This window comes from Episyrphus balteatus, chromosome 2, assembly GCF_945859705.1.
Source record: "Episyrphus balteatus chromosome 2, idEpiBalt1.1, whole genome shotgun sequence".
Classification (NCBI taxonomy): Eukaryota; Metazoa; Arthropoda; class Insecta; order Diptera; family Syrphidae; genus Episyrphus; species Episyrphus balteatus.
The window spans coordinates 41,187,570-41,201,296 of record NC_079135.1 but is presented as its reverse complement, the minus strand read 5'-3'; positions in this window follow the sequence as shown (position 1 = coordinate 41,201,296).

The following is a 13,727-nucleotide window of genomic DNA, read 5'->3' as shown; positions in this document are numbered from 1 at the left end:
AAAATCAGTTGTATACTTTCTGTATATAAGAATACGTGAAGCAGCTATCTCTTTCTTGCATGCAAGATGAAATAAATTTCCCCTCCATTAATAGTACAGACAAATGTACTTCAAAAGTGCATCAGCGAAGCACTTCTGGAAGTGGTTCTGATGTACATTTTCCAGTACTTTTTTACCTACAGAAAAAGCACTGAAACTTGTACTTTTAAAGTACTTTTTTGGAGCACTTTCATGGGTTTATATCCGTACTGCCAAAATCCATATTTTAATTTCATCTGAAAATAAAAAAATCTTCAAAACAAACAAACAATTCTTTTAAACAACTATTATTTAATATTTTATTGGAAAAACACAAAATAGTTTTTTTTTTGAAAACAAAATACATAAAAAAAAGATCCTTTCTTGAAAAAGAAAAAAATACTCTGCGTCTGCAGTCTGCACTTTGTTTGTAGTTTTTTGTATCTTGTTTTGATTTTTTTTTTTCTAAATGCTCAAGGCTGAAGCTGCTGTAAACTCAGTCAATGATGTCTGGAATTGATCGCCACTAAAAGACAGAAAAATCAACAACTTTATAATTTATCAATTTTGTAATCAGCATACCTTTATTTTCCAAATCAATTGGTGGTTGTTTTTGTATCATTTTTCTATTACTTTTTTTTTCTAAATGCACAAGGCTGAGGCTGTGCATTTTGATGGTGGAAATACATTTTTGTGGCGTGCCGAAGAATTTGTGTGGTAGATATTGTTTAGAGAAAATAGTTTTCACAAATAACAAATAGCGTTTAGGACGCGTTTTGGACGCGTTTCAGATGTGTTTTGGAAGCGTTTCGGACGCGTTTCAGACGCGTTTTGGACGCGTTTTGGACGCGTTTCGAACGCGTTTCAGACGCGTTTTGGACGCGTTTTGGGCGCGTTTTGGGCGCGTTTCAGATGCGTTTTGGACGCGTTTCAGACGCGTGTTGGACGCGTTTCAGAATTTGTGTGGTAGATATTGTTTAGAGAAAATAGTTTTCACAAATAACAAATAGCGTTTAGGACGCGTTTTGGACGCGTTTCAGATGTGTTTTGGAAGCGTTTCGGACGCGTTTCAGACGCGTTTTGGACGCGTTTCAGACGCGTTTTGGACGCGTTTTGGACGCGTTTCGAACGCGTTTCAGACGCGTTTTGGACGCGTTTTGGGCGCGTTTTGGGCGCGTTTTGGGCACGTTTTGGACGCGTTTCAGACGCGTTTTGGACGCGTTTCAGACGCGTTTTGGACGTGTTTCAGACGCGTTTCAGATGCGTTTTGGACGCGTTTCAGACGCGTTTTGGACGTGTTTCAGACGCGTTTTGGACGTGTTTCAGACGCGTTTCAGATGCGTTTTGGACGCGTTTCAGACGCGTTTTGGACGCGTTTCAGACGCGTTTTGGACGCGTTTCGGACCCGTTTCAGACGCGTTTTGGACGCGTTTCTGATGCGTTTTGGACGCGTTTCAGATGCCTTTTGGACGCGTTTTGGACACGTTTCAGACGCGTTTTGGACGCGTTTCAGACGCGTTTTGGACGCGTTTCAGTCACGTTTCAGATGCGTTTTTGACGCGTTTCAGACGCGTTTTGGACGCGTTTCAGACGCGTTTTGGACGCGTTTCAGACGCGTTTTGGACGCGTTTCAGACGCGTTTTGGACGCGTTTTGGACGCGTTTCAGATGCGTTTTGGACGCGTTTCAGACGCGTTTTGGACGCGTTTCAGACGCGTTTTGGACGTGTTTCAGACGCGTTTCAGATGCGTTTTGGACGCGTTTCAGACGCGTTTTGGACGCGTTTCAGACGCGTTTTGGACGCGTTTCGGACCCGTTTCAGACGCGTTTTGGACGCGTTTCTGATGCGTTTTGGACGCGTTTCAGATGCCTTTTGGACGCGTTTTGGACACGTTTCAGACGCGTTTTGGACGCGTTTCAGACGCGTTTTGGACGCGTTTCAGTCACGTTTCAGATGCGTTTTTGACGCGTTTCAGACGCGTTTTGGACGCGTTTTGGCCGCGTTTCAGACGAGTTTCGGACGCGTTTCAGACACGTTTTGGACGCGTTTTTGGCGCGTTTCAGATTTGTTTTGGGCGCGTTTCAGACGCGTTTTGGACTCGTTTTTGGCTCATTTCAGACGCGTTTTGGACGATTTTCGGACGCGTTACAGACGCGTTGTGGACGCGTTTCAGACGAGTTTCGGACGCGTTTCAGACGCGTTTTGGACAAGTTTCAGACGCGTGTTGGACGCGGACGCGATTCACACTCGTTTTGGACGCGTTTCAGATGCGTTTTGGACGCGTTTCAGACGCGTTTTTGGCTCGTTTCAGGCTTGTTTTAGGCGCGTTTCAGATGCGTTTTGGACGCGTTTAGACGCGTTTCAAACGCGTTTCGGACGCGTTTCACACGCGTTTTGGACGCGTTTCGGACGCGTTTCGGGCGCGTTTCAGACGCGTTTCAGACGCGTTTCAGACTAGTGATGGATAGTTCCGGAGCCAAATAGTTCCTGGAACTAGTTCCTCACTCGGAACTAGTTCCACTAGTTCCCCAAAATTAATTTAAACAGTTCCATCGTTCAGACACAGCCACACACAAAAGAAAGAAAGAAAGAAGAAGAGGAACAAGAAACAAAACGAATGCGAATAATATCTCTGTCTCTGTTTGAAATACACAATACACACACGCATGTCATAGAATTCTCATCCAAAGCCAACACACATGGATGCGAACGAGTTGAGCGCCAAAAATTCACAAACCAAAACCACAACTACTTTCTTATGAATCATGCTCACGGACATGGAACAACATTAATAGTTCCAGTTCCAGGATCAGGAAAAAATATTCAAATTCATACTATTTCTTATTTTGATGCATTTTATTGAAAAAAAAAACTTAAATTCTAGATAGTTCCGCGGAACTAGTTCCAGGAACTTGTTCCGACCGAAAAAAGAACCGTTCCATGTTCGTTCCGGCTTTGGAACTGTTTTGCGGATCTCTGTTTTGTGTAATTTGCCTTGTCTATAATAATAATAAAATCAAAATTGAAACTTTTTCGTATGATTTCTCTTTCCAGTTTTATAATGAAACCGTAATGCCGACTTATAACGAGTCGATTTTCGCCGTGCGGCGAAGCTTTTTGGCGTCAGTCGAGTCGTGTGAACGTAAGCCGCACGCGACTAAAGTGACAATCCCCATACTAGAGTCCTAGTCGACTTAAGCCGTGAGACATATCATGTGGTTAAAATCGACTCGTGAAAAGTCGTGATAGGTATACCTACTTATACCTTTTGAATCTAATATATTTTCTAATAACTTATCGTTAATAAAAATTATCTGTGAACCATCAAGCTGCTTAAATTTTTTTGTTGAGATATCACTACAATATTTATTATAGTTATTTCAAAACTTTTAGTTTACATTTATAAAATGACATGATAGGACACCAGATTATATCCGATTAGTCTCTAGTAAGTTACCTGCACAAATTTCTAACCTAACTTAAAAATAGCTTATGATATTGAAAAAGCATAGGAAAAGGGCCCAAGAATTATTTTGCCTAGAGGCCCATGACATGGTTAATCCGGCACTGATCATTACAAACATGATATGCCACCTTCGCGCTTTGACTAATCTCCGTGTCGCTCACCTTTAGCCATATACTCTCCTGGCTTCTAAGGTGGCACATTGCGAGCATACCTTAAAGATTCGAGTATGTTATCGACCAACAACACTCACTAACCTAACATCCACACAACACTATCGATAGTAAAGTCAGAGCACAGCATGCAATTTCAAAACAGCAACAAAAAAAAAAGCAGCAAAAGTCTCAGAGCAACAAGTCCACACAGTCCGCGCACACAATAAACAAATTGGCAGTCAATAGTGCACGAAGGTGAATTGTTTTTGTTTTGTTTGTTTCGTTGGGTTGCGTTGTGTTTCGCGTTGTTGTTGAGAGACTTGCAATTGGAAGCTGCTCAAAAAAGCAGAAGAGCATCGTTAAATAAATTCCAATAAAAGAATTTATTTCTGAATCTAAAGTATCAATACATAAAACAAAATTATAAGCAAGATGCTTCTGCTGATCAGATCAGAAATAGAGGATATAAAAAATAAGAAAACACAAAGAAGGTGAAAAAGAACAAAACAACGAATTATCGCTAAATTTAAACACACCAGAATCCGAATCGGATGAAGAAGAGTCAGAGTGGTGTTATATCCCGCAATCTCGTAATCGAATTCTGTTTTCGAAATCAAATCGTTGCAAATGGAAATGAAAATGGATACACAACAAAGGTCGCTAAAATTATAATAAAGCGATTGCCAAGTATAAATGCAAGCGCAGAAGTGGAAAAAATATTTTGAGATTTAAGAAAAAAATAAATAAAACGCAAGAAACAAAAAAAAAAGGATGACGATGTGATGACAAAAACCTGCGAAACAACAGTAAGTTGGTATTTTTAAATGTTTGTTTGCATTGTGGGTGGGAATTCGCACAGGGCAATGGTTTATTGATTCATAATTTAAAAATGCGGATAAATTTGTTTCTTTTTGTAGGATACAACAAAAGACTTAGGACGAAGATCCGTAGAGAAGCCAGAAGGGTTGGTGATGAATGACCAAAACCCATAATCCCAAAGAGAAAATCCCAAAAGGCAAAATCCCCAAGACAAACCTGGGTATAGACAAAATCTCCAGGAAAAAATCACAAAAAAAAAAAAATCTCCGAGCGAAAATCCCAAAATTTCAGATGCGCAAGTTGTGTATCAAGCAATCAAATCGCGCGCGCAAACAACTTGCGAATCTTCATTTTGGAAAGACCTACATATTTTTAATGATATTTAATTGTAAGCTGTGATAACTTGCCTCAAAAAATTATGCTTAGTTCAACTCGCTGTACCCTTCCAGTATATTAGAATCATTGTTAGGTCAAACAACGAAGGTTCAAGTCACGGTTGTGTACATAATTTATTTTTTCTGTTCCGTTTTAAAAGAAGAACCTTTATGATTTTAAAATTGTCGTCTTTAGTTCTGATTTTACTTTGACTTACCGTGTTTTTTTTATCATTCTATTACGTTTTTGTTTTTGCTAGTTGGAGATTTTTGGGGATTTGGAGAAAATGGGAGAAAAAATTATTTATTTGAGATTTTGTCCATTGGATGCCTTTCCCCATGGAGATTTTGTCCATAGGGTCAAAAATTTTCTGGAGATTTTATCCGATTGAGATTTTTTTGTTGGAGATAGTGTAGGTTTCCCAAGCCAGAAGCGAAAGTACTGTAGAAAGTTTCCTTCAATTCTGAATCGATTTCGATCAAAATTTTTATACAAAAACGTTAAAGTTATCGTTATATAAAAATTTCACAAAATTTTTAAAAATAACACTGGTCAACAAAATTTAACTTTTTTTTTGCCATAAGAACCAAAATATACTTTTCTAGTAGTTTTTGGGGTGCTGAATCCGAATCTGAAGTCAGAAAAATTTGATTGGCCTTCGTTTTTGAATTATTACCGTTAGAAAAAGTCAAAAAACCTAATTTTGGCTGTTTTCGAGGTTCTATTTTTATGTGGGGTAATTCATTATAAACAAATTTGTAACGGTTGTTTTAAGAACAGATATTCTTCTTTCAAAAACTTTTAAAATTTTCCCGATATCTCTTTTATTGCTCGAGATATCTTAAGTTTCATTTAATAAGTCAAAGAGAAACTAAACTTAATCTAAAGTTTAAGTCACTGGTCACAGAATTTTTGCCACAAGAACCAAAATATACTTTTCTGAAGGTTTTCGAGTTGCTGAACTCAAATCCGCAATCGGAAAAATTCTATTAGCCTCCGTTCTTGAAATATAACCGTTATAAAAAAAAACCCTTTTTTGCATTTTATAACGGTAATATTTTAAGAACGAAGGCTAATAAAATTTTTCTGAGTGTGGATTTGAGTTCGGCAACCCAAAAACCTTCAGAAAAGTATATTTTGATACTTGTGGCAAAAAAAAGTGTAATTTGGCTGGCCAATGTTGTTTCTGATTCAAAGACCGCTACTTAAATTTTAAATATCTCGGGCAATAAAAGAGATATCGGAAAGATTTAAACATTTTTTGAAAGAATAAAACTAGCTCTTATAGGCACCGTTACAAATTTATTCACAATTAATTACTCTACATAAAAACATAACCTCGAAAACAGCCAAAATTACGTTTTTTGACATTTTCTAACGGTAATATTTCAAAAACGAAGGCCAATCAAATTTTTCTGACTTCAGATTCGGATGCAGCACCCTAAAAACTACTAGAAAAGTATATTTTGGTTCTTGTGGCAAAAACCTTGTTGACCAGTGTAATTTCATTTTTTTTTTTTTTTTTTTTTGAAAATCTATTTTTTATCTAAATTTCGATTTTATGTGTTGAATAATATTTTCTTTAACATGGCATACCTACCTACTAGCTTTTTTTTTAAATGTTAGAAAATTTGTATACAGGGTGTCCCAAAAGTTAACGTCGAAATGAAAACGGTAGATAGGGTAGGTGGTGACTGTTATCAGAAAAATAATAAAAAAAATCGCAGCCATATATTTTGTGAGTTATGGGTATTTGAAAAAAAGTCGAAAAAATGGTCACCCTGTGACGGTTTTTCATGTGCCGTGACTACAAATCTTAAGTTTTCTCATTTTTACTTGCGATATAGGTACTATAGGGCAAGTTTAGGATTCGTAAAAAAAATCGAACTCGAGATAACAATTTTACATGACATTACGATGATGGAGTATGCCAAAAAAAGTGGGTCCGGCAATTCTGTCTGTCTGTCTGTCTGTCTCTATCTGGAGCTGCAGCCTAAACGAGTGAAGTGATTTTCATCAAACTTGGTAGTTAGCAGTTTTTGGTGATTCCCTAGAGGAGAAATTGAAATTTTTTTTTTTATGACCAAAACTAACGGTACTTGCCATATAACGGAAATAGAAAAGTTAATTTTTTTCAAAAACGGCTCTAACGATTTTGATTTAAATTTTTGTGTGTAGTACTACACATAAGAGCCAACTTTTAAAATAAAAAAAATATTTTTTGTACCGTTATTAATGGTACCTGTCATAGAACGGTTTTTTTTGTTTCTGAATATCTCGTACAACATTAACCCGATTTAAATGAAAATTTTTATACAAACTTGTGTAAGTAAAGATAATATAAAGAATTTAGAAAATTTTCAAAAAACGCATTTTTGGATTTTTAAAAAATATTTCAAAATTTTTTTTTGAAAAATCAATTTTTTGAAAACGGATCAATGAAAAATTTTGAAATTTAGTTTTTATGTGTAAATTAATTATTTCTTCAAAATGGCATACCAACTTTTTTTTTGAAAAATGTTAAAAAATTTTTATACATAAAAAATTATTTTTTTAAAAAACGGCTCCTACAATTTTCGAAAATTTTTTTCTAAAAATACCTTTTTATACAAGAAATAAAATGGCATATTTGTTTCTTTTTTTAAGATAATTTAAAATGGAGTTTAATTAATTATAAAAACAGATTTAATTTTTTTATACTACTTATGAAATTTCTTCAAAATATCAAATTTTAAAATTCTTGAATAAAAAGCTTTAACATTATAGTTACTTTAAGCATAAGAGCAAGTACGTGCGACCCCAGTCGTGCAATTTATTTTCTTTTGCTACGCAATAACCCTCCTACCAAATGCATTCAAAAATTTTAACTCAGCTGCATCAGTTTTAAAGCAAATATTACTTTTTTGCCCAACTAAGTACTAAACAATTTTACATGACTCTAATTCAATCAACCGTAGTGTAAAAAAAAATGCTCTACAATGTTTCGGCAAGTTGTATGTAGGTAGGTAGGCTCTAACGATTTTCAATTTTTTTTTTTCTAAAAATTCATTTTTATACAAGAAATCAAATTTCATACTTGGTTTTGTGTAGAAATCACTTTAAACGGTGTTTAATTCGTAATAAAACAGATTTTTGTTTTTTACGTTACATACTTATAAAATTCCTTAAAAAAATCAAATTATAAATTTCCCTAAATTTTGTTCAATGAAAAGCATTAACATGACAGTTAGTTTTACTATAAGAGCAAGTATATGCGAACCAGTCGTGCATTTTATTTCTTTTAAGATCGACTTTTTTCTGAATATGTATACAGTAGGGTGGGTCAAAAAAATTGAAATTCTTTTTTTTTAATTGGTACTCCAAAAAATCGATTGCTAGACCCCTCTAGAATATACACACCAAATATGAGCTCTTTATATTAATGGGAAGGTCCTCCGCTTTGCAATTTTCCATTTTTACATCAAGCTTCTACTAAAAAAAAATAATTTTTTTATTAATTGACTTTTTAGCAAATTTCTTTTCATATTCTTGTAGGAAATTGAACGCTCTACAAAAAAGGCCTTATACACTTTTTTCGTTTATCTAACCGTTGAATAGATATTTGAGGTCCAAAAATCGAGAAAATCTTTAAAAATTCGTTTTTTGTTCTTAATTTTGTAACAAATTGAAAAATTATAATGATTAAACGCGCAAGACATATTCTTGTTGGAAATTGATTGCTCCACAAAAAAGGTCTTATTAACTTTTTTCATTAATCTAACCATTCTAAAGATATTCGAGGTCAAAGTTAAAAAAAAAATATAAAAACATTTTATATTTTTAAAAAATTTCTAATTCATTGAAACTTCATTATTTTCAAATTAGCAAGATATATTCTTGTAGGGGCTTAAACGTTCTACAAGAAATTCCTTGGAATGAAATTGATTGCTTTAACCGTTTAGAAGATATTCGTATCCAAATCGCAATGCATACGGGTCATAAGAAAACTATTGAAATCAGTGAGCATTGGTTTGGATACGAATATCTTCTAAACGGTTAAAGCAATCAATTTCATTCCAAGGAATTTTTTGTAGAACGTTTAAGCCCCTACAAGAATATATCTTGCTAATTTGAAAATAATGAAGTTTCAGTGAATTAAAAATTTTTTTAAAATATAAAATGTTTTTATATTTTTTTTTTAACTTTGACCTCGAATATCTTTAGAATGGTTAGATTAATGAAAAAAGTTAATAAGACCTTTTTTGTGGAACAATCAATTTCCAACAAGAATATGTCTTGCGCGTTTAATCATTATAATTTTTCAATTTGTTACAAAATTAAGAACAAAAAACGAATTTTTAAAGATTTTCTCGATTTTTGGACCTCAAATATCTATTCAACGGTTAGATAAACGAAAAAAGTGTATAAGGCCTTTTTTGTAGAGCGTTCAATTTCCTACAAGAATATGAAAAGAAATTTGCTAAAAAGTCAATTAATAAAAAAATTATTTTTTTTTAGTAGAAGCTTGATGTAAAAATGGAAAATTGCAAAGCGGAGGACCTTCCCATTAATATAAAGAGCTCATATTTGGTGTGTATATTCTAGAGGGGTCTAGCAATCGATTTTTCGGAGTACCAAATCAAAAAAAAAATTTTCGATATTTTTGACCCACCCTAGTATACAGTGTTGTAAAATTGTAAAATTTAATAGGTAGGTATTTGATTTTTTGTTGTACTAACTTTTCTAAAAGATTTTGAAATTGCAAAGGCTTTGGTATTTTCTTGGAACTAGCATCTAACTAACCTATTAGTTGTGATTATTTTGGGCACAGAATAACTTTGAATAGTTTGGCCCTGGTTTTGTAGTTTTGAGTTTTAGCAGAGATAAATAGATACATTTGGAAACATCAAGTTTGATATACTTACCTAATTGATTTATTATTATTCAGATTGATTGTTGGTGAAGGTGAAGTTTATACGCAATATACCTATAGCTTCAGGATTCGAGTAAATGGTTGAAATCGTAAAGAAGAAGTTTCATAATTTTGGTTGCTGCAAAGAAATCCAGCATTTAACAGGGTTCGGATATGATCACTGTTGCCATCCATACTAAATTGCAAATCTGTTGGTGGGTTCTTGCACTCGAAACTCAAAGCCATTTTTGGTGGTATTTTGTACATAACTCAAAATCAGGATCTGTTGGAACACAACAAAGTTGTTTTTAAAGCCGGTGCAGTTAAATTAAAAAAAAAAAAAAAACACAAATTTTCTGCATCCATAATTTAATTAAAAATAAAACGATATTACCAAATGGCGCCCAACGCGGAAATGAATTTATACTTAGTCTTTTAAAGATTATTATTACTATAAGAAAAAGTTAACACAGAACCCATGTAGTTATTTTGTTTGATTAAAAAATTAACTATACATATTAGAAAATGGCGCCCAACGTAGAAATAAAACAAAAAAATAAAACGTTTAAATATCAGCAAACGAAACAGTTTCATAACCATTCAATGACTTCTTCGGAACATTAATCTCAAAAGAAATGACCAGAACCCTGTAAATAACGATTGGCGCCGCAACATCAATAAGTCATGTTTTTGCGAATATATATTTTGATATTAGCAATATTACATTTCTTTGAAAAAAAAAATGTCTATACTGAATATCAGTTTGTCAAAAATTGTATCCAAAGTAATATGTCATTTTGTGTTTGATTGTCATTCAATTATTAAAAATTCAACAACAATAACAAAAAAACACCACCGCATAACTGACACGTATAAAACATGAACGTTATTATCATTTCCTTTTTTTATTTCTAAACTGCATAATGCACAAAAAATGCGCAATAAATTATATTTTTCTCTCTCTTTTCAGACAAAAAAAAAAAAAATATCAATTATAGAAAAATAACAAAATACATAATATTTTGTAAAATTATCACGAACTTGTATCAAAAAGAATTATCTTGATAAATAAATCATGAACCCAAAACAAATTAGTTATCATCAATCAGAAGCGTTCTACTAGTAGATATGTATAATGTTAAGTCTCAGTTTTGCAATCTTAATGGATGTCGGTTGATCGTTCAGTTGTCGGTATATTGGTAGATCGGTAAAGAACAAAAACACACCCTAAAAACCCCAGAAGCATTTTAACTAATAAATATAAAACTCGAACGAAACACACACAAAAAAAAAAAATCCCTCCCAAAGAGACAAACCGAAGAGTGTATTTTTTTCTTAGAATACTCAAATAAAATAATAACAGATCAAGCAAAAACATCAATCGATAGCGATCGAAAGAGACAGAGAGACAGCGAGACAGACTAGCAGACAGTCAGCCAGAATCGCAATCATTATGAAACAAAACTCTTCAACAAACAACAAAATTATAAATTCAAAGAAATGTCAAGAGATAATGGAATAAAGCATAAAAGCCGCAAAGTAGCAACGCCACAGCCACACCGCCATCGATCGCCACCGTCACTGTCCGCAACAACGTCCGTCGGTCGTCAAAACGTCACCACCACCGCCACCCCCTTTAGCAATTTAATATAGGTATAGTGGTAGGTATTTTCATCTGATCCCCCTACTCTCATTCTCATTCATTCAACAACAACAAAAAACACTGAAAGATGCATTATGAAACTCTTCACTCAGAAATCAGGATAGGCTCTTTTATTTTTTTTTTTTTTTTAATTTTTGACTTTTCGAGGAGGTATTAAAATGATTTTAAGACTTTTTAACAAAAAAAAAAATATCAAAACATGATAAAATAAGTTTTGAAAAAGACAAAAGGTGAAACCGAAAATAAAACGATGAGAAAATGTGCAAAATGCACAGGCACACACATAACAAAAATCAGAAGGAGCATGAAGGACATACGGGACGCAAAATAAACAAACAAACAAATACATAAACTTGATGCTTAAAGGAGCCCAAACATCAAGTGGCCGAGCCAAGTGGTGGGGAGAAGGATAACACAAGATACGGATTTGGATATAAAACAACAACGTATCGAAGAATTATAAGACAACAAAACCACAACTACAACAACGACGGACGACAGCAACAAGGACAGCGAATATAAATTTAATGACGAATATCGTGCTAAAAATAATTTAAAACCAAACGAAGGCACTTGACTGTTTGTATAGGAGGTATAAACGGAGTTGAATTGGGCAAGCATTGACAGGAGGTGCTACGCAGACCGAGTGGGGTACGGGCCGTACACCATCCATACGCCCAAGAACAAAGAGGAATATAGAAGTTCATTTCACCATCATCAGAGCAGAGCCAGTGCCATCAGCCATCATCAGCAGCACCAACCAAACCAACACACAGAAGATAGATCGAAGGTATAATTCTTGGTTGGTTTCTTGTCTTGTTGGCAGAGTTATGGTAGGTATATCTTCTTCTTAGCCCTGCAAGTAGACCTTGACCATCAGGACAAATTTAAAACTTATTTTAGTTCACACACAACAAGAATAAACCACCTGCAAGGGCTATCTTCTTCTTCCTCTTTGGTGCGCATTTTTTGGCTTCTCACAAACGCACTTTGTTAATATTTTACCCTATAAGCCAAATGATTTTTTTTTTTAAACATTTTTGGATAAACAAATTTTGGCGCCCAAACAAAAAAAAATGAATCCTTATAATATACTATAAGGGTTCTTGAACTAACTAATATTCTTATGAAACGTCCATGTCCATTTGGTTGATTACTATGGAAGAAGTTGTTGAGACCTATAAATCAATATAATAAAAATAAAATAATTTTTTTGTAATTACAAAGTGGCGCCCGACGCGAAACTTGTCAAACTTAATTTAACAATTGTTTATACATTGTTGAAAGTTTAAGGATTTTTTTGCATCCACATTTTAAACAAAAAACTACGATAGAAAAACTATTTGTAGTAGTTTAATGGAAGAAAAGAAGATTAAAAAATACATCAAAGCAACTGAAAGTGAATATTTAATTTTTATTAATTTTGTATAAAAAATTCAACGCAAAATTTACTAAACTAGACTTTATAAACAAGTTTCTTTATTGGTGAAAGTGTAAGGAGCATTTGATTATGGAAATTTTGAGGATTATTACGTATACCAAGTGATTTCATAGGAGAACATGTTTTTTTTTTTTTAATAAAAATGGCGCCCAACTTCAATTTGATAAAATAAAAGACATAGATTAAATACGCCATCACATGTACTTAACTAATTTTATTTATTCTTTATTCTTATTATTCACTTAGAAAGAAGAAATCATCAAAAAAGGATTTGGATATTTTATTAAACAGCAATTTCTTATAATTTTTCAAAATGGCGCTGACCACTTAATTGATGAAAAATTCTTGTGTATATTATTTTTTTTTTAATTTCCTTCTGCATTTGAAAAGTAATTCTTGTTGTTTCTTGTTGTCACGATGTAAACAAGTAATGACCAAAAAATGGATTTTCCGAATGGCGCCCAACGTGAAACCGGCTAAATTATAAATCTACTGTCCTGTGAAAGATCAAATAGTATTTGATTATGGGGATTTTTAGGAGCAAATGAAAAAAAAAAAACATATAGTTACATGTATTTAAATACATGAATTTGATAAAAAAGATTCAATGCCGGCTATGATATCCTTTAAGAAACACTAGAATTCAGTTGGTAAGGTTTGACAAGAAATAACTCACAAAAAGACTCTTGACTTGGGAGAAGATTAGAAAAATTCATACAAAAATGGCGCCCAACACGAAATTGATAGATATTAATTTTTATTATGCTGTTGTTATGGTGAAATATTTTTTAGAAGACATATGTGTGAACGCAGTTTAATGAAAAATCAACCATCACAACATCTCTATGGAAGAAGAAGTCACAGAAAAACGGGTTCGACATATTTTTATAAATTTGGTTAAC